This window comes from Martes martes (assembly GCF_963455335.1).
Source record: "Martes martes genome assembly, chromosome: 13".
NCBI classification, from domain to species: domain Eukaryota; kingdom Metazoa; phylum Chordata; class Mammalia; order Carnivora; family Mustelidae; genus Martes; species Martes martes.
The window spans coordinates 67606708-67616400 of record NC_137901.1 but is presented as its reverse complement, the minus strand read 5'-3'; the positions used below and the strand labels follow the sequence as shown (position 1 = coordinate 67616400).

At 41.4% G+C, this 9693-nt stretch overlaps 1 gene segment (V, D, J or C); it reads left to right on the top strand.

Moving 5' to 3' along the window:
• Positions 1 to 7351: 7351 nt before the first annotated feature.
• On the top strand, positions 7352 to 7854 carry LOC308354290 (immunoglobulin lambda variable 1-40-like). The segment is given in 2 exons: positions 7352 to 7397; positions 7508 to 7854.
• Positions 7855 to 9693: the final 1839 nt, after the last annotated feature.

Below are 9693 nucleotides of genomic sequence, written 5' to 3'. Positions count from 1 at the left end.
ACTCATATATTAGGAAGTTTACTAAGCACAAAATATTATATTTTAGAAATATAATTCCATATCAGTAATTAGTCTGGAAAGTATACTCATGAAAATTCTTTTTTTTTAAATTTTTTTAAAAGATTTTATTTATTTATTTGACGGACAGTGATCACAAGTAGAGAAGCAGGTAGAGAGAGAGGAAGGGAAGCAGGCTCCCTGCTGAGCAGAGAGCCAGATGCGGGGCTCGATCCCAGGACCCTGAGATCATGACCTGAGCCAAAGGCAGAGGCTTTAACCAACTGAGCCACCCAGGCGCCCCTACTCATGAAAATTCTAAGAGTCAATTTATACAATTTAATATTTCCATTTTTTAGATTGTGATATCTATTTTTGCCATATCATAAAACTAGTTTCATCGTGAAGTAAATCTTAATTTACACAATATTTAATATTGTACTATGATTGCTTCTTGTTATGGACAAAGAATTGTACTTAGGCAAGATTATTTAAATAAAAAAATAATTTGCTATATAATTTAATTATTTAAACAATAAATTTAGGTACTTAAAAATATTTATTCTGCCAATCCATGAACATGGAATATTTTTCCATCTCTTTATGACTTTCTCCATTTCTTTCATCAGTGATCTGTAATTTCTAGAATATAGATCCTTTACCTCCTTGCTTTGGTTTTGTCCTAGCTATCTTATGGTTTTTGGTACTATTGCAAATGGAATCAATTCCTTAATATCTCTTCTACCATTGCACTGATAGGGTGTAGAAATGGAACTGATTTATATGCATTGATTTTGTATCCTGCTACGTTGTTTCATTGCTCCATGAGTTATAATAACTTGGGGGTGGAGTCTTTTGGATTTTCCACATAAATAATCATGATTTCTTCAAAGAGAGAGAGCTTTACTTCTTCGTTGACCATTTGAATACATTTTATTTCTTTTTTTTTGTCTGATTACTGTTGCTAGAACTTCTAGTACTATTTTGAACAATACTGGTGAGAGTAGGCAACCATGTCATGTTCCTGACATTAAGGGAAAAGTTCTCATTTTTACTCCCATTAAGAATGATATTCACTGTGGGATTTTCATAAATGACTTTTATGATGTTGAGGTATGTTCCCTCTATATCTATACTTTGAAGAATTTTAATTAGGAAAGGATGTTGTATTTTGTCAAATGTTTTTTTCCACATTAAGAAGATTGCATGCTTCATACCTTTTCTTTAATTAATGTTCTTTCTCACATTGATTGATTTGTGAATGTTGAAGCACCTTTACATCCTAGGAACAAATCCCACCTGGCTATGTTGAACAATCCTTTTAATGAACTGTGAGATCTCATTGGTCAAAATCTTGTTGAGTATTTTGGCATCCATATTCATCAGGGATCTTGGTCTGTAATTCTCCTTTTTTGATGGAGTCTTTTCTTTGGGGATCAGGGTAATGCTGACCTTAGAACAAGTTTGGAAGTTCTCCTCCTATTTCTATTTTTATGAAACAGCTTAAATAGGATAAGTATTGTTTTTTTCTTCAAGTGCTTGTAGAATTCCTGGGAATCCATCTGGTTGTACTCTTCTTTTTTGGATGTTTTTGATTACTGCTTCAATTTCCTTGCTGGTTATTGGTCTGTTGAGTCTATTCAGATTGTCTAGTAATTCCTGTTCCAGGCTTGGCAGTTTATAAGTTTCCAAGAATATATCCATTTCCTCTAGTTTTTTTTTTGGGGGGGGGCATGCAGTTGCAGGTAATAATTTTAATAATTGCTTCTATTTCCTTGGTGTTAGTCATGGTCTCTTCTCTTTCATTCCCAATTTATTAATTTGGGGTTTTCTTTCTTTCTTTCTTTCTGAGTGGTCAAGCCAGCGATTTATCTATCTTATTAATTCTTTCAAAGAACATGCATCTAGTTTCATCCATCTGTTCTGTTTTTATGCTCTGTTTCATTGATATTTCATTGATTTGTTCTCTAATCTTTATTATTTATCTTCTCCTGATAGGTTTAGGCCTTATTTGCTGTTCTTTCTTTAAGTCCTTAAGGTGTAAGTTTAGCTTGTGCATTTGGTGTCTTTTTACTTTTTTGAGTGAGGCTTGGATCATTATGCATTTCCCTCTTATGATTGCCTTGCAGTATCTCATAAGTTTTGGACCATTATGTTTTCATTCTCATTAGTTTTTATGAATTAAGTTTTTCTTTAATTTCCTGGCTAACCCAATCATTATTTAACAGGATACTCTTTAACATCCTAGTATTTGAGTTCCTTCCAAATTTCTTCTTTTGGCTGAGATTCAATTTCACAACATTGTGGTCTGAAGAAATGCAGGGGATAATGCAAATCTTCTGGTATTTGTTAAACCTGACTTGTCTCACTGTTAGTGATCTATTCTGGAAACAGGTCCGTGTACATTCAAGAATGATTTTTTTTTCTTTTTAGGTTGGAAACATTTATCACACTAATGGGCCTCAAAAGAAAGCTGGGGTAGCAATCCTAATATCAGAAAAATTAGATTTTAAGCCAAAACCATAGTAAGAGGTGTAGAGGAACATTATATCATATTTAAAGTGTATATCCAATAAAAATATTTAACAATTATCAATATATACGCCTTCAACATGGGAGAAGCCAATTATATAAATGAATTAAAAACCAAAATAAAGAAACATATTGAGAATAATACATTAATAGTAGGATGCCTCAACACTCCATTCAAAGCAATCGGAAGATCATCTTAGATGAAGATCAACAAGGAAACAAGGGCTTTGAATGACACATTGAAGCAGATGTACTTTGTAGATATATTGCATTGGCTCTCATCTCTGTTTAATAGAGGTTCTCTTTTAGTGTTTTGTTTTATGTTTCCACACATGACCACCAGGTGATGCTGTAGGACTGCCTATGGTCCCTATACAGCTGCTCAATGAGAACACTTCATCCAAAGCAGTCTTGGCATAAAGGATGGTCACTGTGTTTATGACAGCAAATCAGCAGCTGTGTCCTGATTGGCCTGGCAGAGTCCCCTGAGCAAGGACCTGTTGTACGGTCTTAGCAGGTGCTTCATCCCCGGGCTCTCCCCAGGGAATGAAGCCAACACCCATCCTCCTCAGTGTGTGGTGTGAGCTGAGCTCCAGCACCAGGGCCCAGGGAGTGGCTGGGCAGTCACTGGATGGAACCATTTGCATGTAAAGCCCCTCCTTTGGCTGCAGGTGGGGGAATAAAGGAGGCTTTGGGCAACCCAACTCATGCTGGGTATCAGGGGCTGTGCCCCATGGCTTGGACTCCTTTCCTTTTCATATTCTTATGTCACTGTATGGGTCAGGACAGGCTTCAGGGACACAGGATAGCCAGTTAGCTAGTTCAAAACCTCTGGCTCACACCCTGTGAAATTTTACCTTGTGTCCACTCCATCATCCATGGCTGTGTGTTTTTGCAAGTTTCTTGTCCCAGCCTGTGCTGACCCAGCTGTCCTCCCTCTCGACATTTCTGGGAACAACAATCAGACTAGCCTAAATCCTTGAGCAGTAGTTTCAGTGTTGAAAGCTATAGTGTAAGATTGTTCTACCATAAGCCAGGGAACCTCGCTGTTACACCCCTGAGTCAGATAATTGCCAAGGCTCTGGAGTTGGCAGCTGTTTCTCTGTATCAAAAGATGCCTCAGCTAATGCAGGGTTTCTGCTCAACTATAGGCTCCATTCTGCAGTTGAAGTTAACTATTAGTTTGCTCTATATCATTAAGAATGGGAGCAGCTATCATGACTCACAATGTCTCAAACAAAAAATAAATGATAAAAAAAGAAACAAATAATCTGAGGCTGCAGATTATGGCTGTGACCCTCTTTTTCAGTGAGAAACCTACCTGGGGACACATGCAGGGCGGACTCTTCTGCAGGAAGATCTGTCCTTAAACAGGGGAAATAGAAAGACACAGAATATGTCTGTAATATTAGACACCATCAAACATCCCAGGAAGACAATAAAGATGACCTATTGGAGTCCAACTGCACATCGCCACTCAATCTGGACAAGATTAACAAGGATAAATAGTGTGTCAACACCTGAACCTGTTGCCCAGCAAGCATTCATCTACACATCAGTTTCAGCAACTTATTCCATAAAGTGTTACCTTGTGTCACTACTGATGGGTTTACAGCTGATTTATTGACAATGACCCTGGTCATAAACACAGTCTCCTCTCTGAACCAGCTACCTGCATGTTTGGACCAAATCCAACAGAATTCCTATGACAGCACCCCCACATATATTTCTTCCTCTTCTCTACTTTGTTTCTGCCACCCTCCGGCTTCAGTCTTTCCCTTTGGCTCCTCAGGACTGGACACCATCTTCACGTAGGATTTCAAAGAAAACTGGAAGTGATGGTGCTGTAGTTTCCAGTCTCCAGTGTCCATCTTTGGAGCAGAAAAAAGAACTGAATGCAACACCTCATATTCCCTGTCCTGCTCTCATCCTGGCTCCATATTTTTGTTGCGAACACTCCCAGTCAGTCTCTTTAGTATGAAAATAAAGTTATTACATTTTTCTAAAAAGGATGTGTTAATCTAATATTTAGGTATTTGAACATGGAATCTGTTGATTTTTACCCCCTTCAGAATTAATTGATGCCACACCCATGTGGAAACCCGAAGAGATCCACAAAGAATCACCTTCATATTTTAAGATATGAAATTATTTTCTTATGTTCCAGATAGATTCGAGTTCTTCAGATTTATGTGGACAGCAGATCCACTACAGAAACAGTTTTTTCCTATGGTACCTTAAGTCCTGGGCTATAATGTTTTATCACAAAACATCATCATTTTCTTCTTCTCTGTCCTTGTTAGACACCTAAGCACACAAGTATCTGTGTGTTTGCCTGTTGTGTGTGGCAGGAAGATGGTATCTGCTTGCTTATCTCATGCCCTGTGCTGCTTAATAACATAAGACACTGTATATATAGAAGTCTTGTGTCTGCAGAGATAAAAAAAAAAAAAAGACAAATTTCTTGTCATACAGTAAGACCTGACTTCTGATTCGGTGAATTGTTAACAGGTTTACTCTCACATCAGTCCTTGCAGCTGACATTTTTTAATTAAACCAACCATTTTTTAATTAAAAAAAAACACTTTGAAATGCTTGCCTCTAAATGCGGGATTCTGAACCTTGAGGGTTTTTAAAAAGAATTATCACCAGGAAATTCCTCAGGGTTTTTAAGTGCCACCCAAGGAACAGGGGGCCTCTTAGCCACATTTTTGGCCACACCCACACTCTCTCACTCTCTCTCTCTCTCTCTCTCTCTCTCACACACACACACACACACACACACAGAGGTATACACACAAACAGCTCTTTACTCTCCTAAGTGACTAACATATTGGGATCTATGCTTCTGGGCTTCACTGTCTCTCCAGAAGCCAGGGTCAACCTGGGCTCACCAGCCATTTTCAGTGTCACAATCTCCAGGAGGCAGAATCTTCATCAGCAGGAAACCCCAGGGGCAGGCAGTGTTACTGGGATCCTGTCATCACACAACCTGTCCTGAGCCCTGGCTCTCTGGGATGATGCCAGTGGTCAGGAATCTCAGGAGGAATCTTTGTCTCCATGGAACTCTCAGCCCCTGACAACCTCTGGGCTACAGTCAGCATCTGAGGCTGATCAGCACATTTATTATGAGACTCCAGCCTCAGTGCTGCTCCCATGGAGATCAAACACCTTAGGAACTAGAGACACAACCTCCCTGTGCTCTCAGGGTTGGGCTGTAACTCCCTCAGTCATCCCAATCACACCTCCAGCCAGACTGCACACTGATGCGAAGTTGTCTGTCCCAAACCAAGGCCAAAGGGTATATGACCTCAGGGACAATATCCCCTTATCTCCATCATTCCTCAAATCAGATGTGGAATATTTGACAGAAACTTCTGCATCCATTTGGCTTAGGGTAGCAGAAATTTATTCCTGTAGTCATTGGTGGCTGAATGAATTACTGCTCTATCCTGGACATCCTGGACACAAGTTGTAGGAACTAGAGCTATACCCACCACAGAGAATGGTCTGACACCAAATCCCTTCATCCTATAAGCTCTGTCTCTGTTTGGCAATTTTGTCAGTAGGATCATTCTTAGTTTATAGGAACAAGCCCCTGAATTGGTTTTACTGGGCAGAAGGATGATCTTTCCTACATGGGAGACCAGACACATGATACAAATAAGTGATTTTAGAAAAAGCATATTCTACTGAGAACATAAGACATTTCTGTCCCACTGTTTTCCATCCATATTTTAACCACTCTCCACACATATTCTCTCTGCAATAAGCACAGATATGGGGAAACTACACTACTGAAATTACACTACAAATTATACAAACTATACACTACATTTATTTTAAGTATGAAGTTGGTTCTGTGGTGACTAAAGTATGTACTCTATCACCAAGTCTTTGTCAGAGGATCTGTACCTGTCACTCCTTTCTTTGTAGAATTTCAAACATGTTTGCCTTTTGTGATACATCATTAGTGCAACACACATCCTCATGTGGCAAGCCTCCTGAAGACTTGTGTGTGATTTGAGGAGAGATCCTAGGAGGGAATTATGGCCCCAGTATGTGGAGAACTATTGTTTCAAGCAGATGGAAAGATTGAGGAATGACAAAGAACAAAGATGTTCAGTATGTAACCATTGAAAGAATCCACACGAGGGCTTCTGCCTACAAACTGGAGAGAAGATATCCTCCAGGCTGAGGGATCCTCAGAGGATTAGGGGCTCTGGAAACCAGGGAGCTGGCTGATAGGTGGAAAGTCCATGCATCCTGCACAAAAGGGGCCATAAGTCCATTGGGAACTGTCAGTGCTCTGGTCTTGATGCTTATCTATGAGGAATTTGTATAAGAGAAACCCTATCAGTCCTGAACCACAACCAAGCCAAGGGGTACTTGGACAGACTAACCCTGAAGACACTTAGTAGCACATATAGTGGTTCCTGAATTAATAAGAATCAACATATAGGGACACTTGGCTTGGCCCTAATGGAGGAAAAAGTGGAGAGCATGGGGGAGACAGAAGTGTCTGCTGGGTTCTGGTCACCATTATCACAGACAATAATGTGTCTGTGTCTGGGCACTAGGGGGCACTCATGGCCTGTCATTGAGTTTCACCTGTGATTAGAGCTCCTTCCCTGCCCACCACCCTTACTTGCTCAAATAGAGGAACCTGACCCATGGCCAGTGAAGGGTCAGAGACCTGGGTGTTTCATTTGCATGGTTGGTCCCACCCTCTCTCAAGGATTGAATAAGGGAAGAGAGAGATAAGGGGAGGCTCTGCACAGTTGTGGGGCCATAGAAGATAGGATCTGTGATGACCTCCACCATGGCCTGGTATACTCTCCTCCTCACCCTCCTTGCTCACTGCACAGGTGATTGGATGTGGAAACAGGGGAAGGACCCCTGGGGGACACATGAGGACCTGCTTCTTTCTCTTGTCTCTAGACCCCAGCATCACCCTCTGTGTTTCTTCCCCTTCTAGTGTCCTGGGCCCAGTCTGTGCTGACTCAGCCATCCTCACTGTCTGGGTCCCCTGGCCAGAGGGTCACCATCTCCTGCACTGGAGGCAGCACCAACATTGGTGATGGTTATTCTGTGAACTGGTACCAACAGCACCCAGGAAAGGCCCCTAAAACCATCATCTATGGTACTAGCAGTAGACCCTCAGGGGTCCCTGAACGGTTTTCTGGCTCTAGGTCTGGCAACACTGGCTCCCTCACCATCACTGGTCTCAAGGCTGAGGATGAGGCTGATTATTACTGCTTATTATGGGACAAGAGTCTCAAAGGTCACACAGTGCTCTGGGTCTGTGAAGAAGTGAGACAATAACCAGCTGTTCCCCCAGCAATGGAGATCCCCTTGCAGCCTACACTCCTTAGCCTTATCAGCTGACTCCTTTGTTTATTCTAAACTGTTGTCTGAGACCAATCTCAGGAACTTTGGCTACAAAATAGTCCACATTCCTTAAATTCAGATCCCCCAAATTAGTCCTATGCAGGAACATATTGTAAGATTTTTTTTTTTAAAGATTTTATTTATTTATTTGAGAAGGAGACAGTGAGACAGAGAATGAGAGGAGAGAAGGTCTGAGGGAGAAGCAGACTCCCTGTGGAGCTGGGAGCCTGATGTGGGACTCGATCCCGGGACTCCAGGATCATGACCTGAGCCGAAGGCAGTTGCTTAACCAACTGAGCCACCCAGGCGCCCCTATTGTAAGATTTTCTAATATTGAGGAGAAATTCCTGGGTTCCATGGGCAGGCTGCCCTGGGGACAGATTCTGTGACTGGACAGAAACAGACACAGAGACCAGATGTGTCTAACGTTGGATAGATTCCTGTCCAGTTAATACACATCCACACCAATAAATGAACATCTGCTATGTGCCACACATGAGTAGGTATGCAGGACACAGGTGGACATGATAGGAAGGGTTTTCATGCCCAGGGCACTGAGGTGTCTGGGGCAAGAGAGAGGACACAGGACCCAATCTTGTTGTAAAGGAAAGCTCTGTCACAGGAGCTTGAGTGGTGAAGCTGTTGGGGTTGAGATGAAGTATTTCAGAGGTTAACAGGGAAGCCAATAATCTGATGTCCACTATTAACATCCTCATTCTGCACCAATGATGAAGAAGCAGGTGGGGATTGTGGAGATGTGACTAGATGAGGGGCTATGAATTATGCCACAGGCAGACTAGCTGTTCTGGACGAGGGGTGGAGGAAGAAGAAATATCAGGGTCCTTATGAATAGGAGGAAGTCTGAGAATGGGGATGTGGAGGAGAGGAAGGTGGGAGGAAGTTTGGGAATATTGTGGTGAGGGGCTTCTCCAGCTGGGACAATGTGAGGACCCACCTGTGATTCACGATTACTTCCAGCTCATGTTTCCAGGAAATAGGATTAGCCCCTACAAGGTGACTGTTCATCAGGAGTCCTAGGAATGCACCTCTCTGCTTACTCTTGCTTGAACTTTGATGAAACTTCACCAGGCTCTGTTGTTGGGGAAGAAGCATCTCCTTTGTTCTTCAAGGTTATTTACCTGGAATAAGATTCAAAGTGACATTTGCCAAATTAACAGGAGAAAATAAAATTTAATTGCCAGCATTAAGGGAATCCACACAGATATGGAGAATTCCAAAGACAATCAGCCAACATGACACTTATTTGAGCAAAGGAGACATGGGAATCTGAGGATCAAAGAGGAGAAAGAGCATTAACAGGAAGGTGAAAGGAGATGTGTGGAAAACAAACATTGCCCTGTTGTCTAGATATAAGAACCTTTGTTAATATCTCTCTTCCTGGTACAAGCACGCAGTTTGGGGGAAGCTATAGAACTTTCCGCAAAACAGCAGAACCATGAGAGACCGTGGGCTCTGCGAAACAAACCAAGGGATTTGCAGGGAAGAGGGGTGGGGATTGGGTGAGCCTGGTGGTGTTGTTATGGAAGGCACGTATTGCATGGAGCACTGGGTGTGGTGCATAAACAGTGAATTCTAGAGCACTGAAAAGAAATTTAAAAAAAAAGTAAATAAAACTCTAAAAAATACAGCTGAATTTCATTTACTTTTTACAAATTTAAATTCAATTAGCCAACATACAGTACATCATTAGTTTCAGATGTAGTGTTCAATAATTTGTCATTTGGGAATAACACCCGGTGATCATCTTATCAC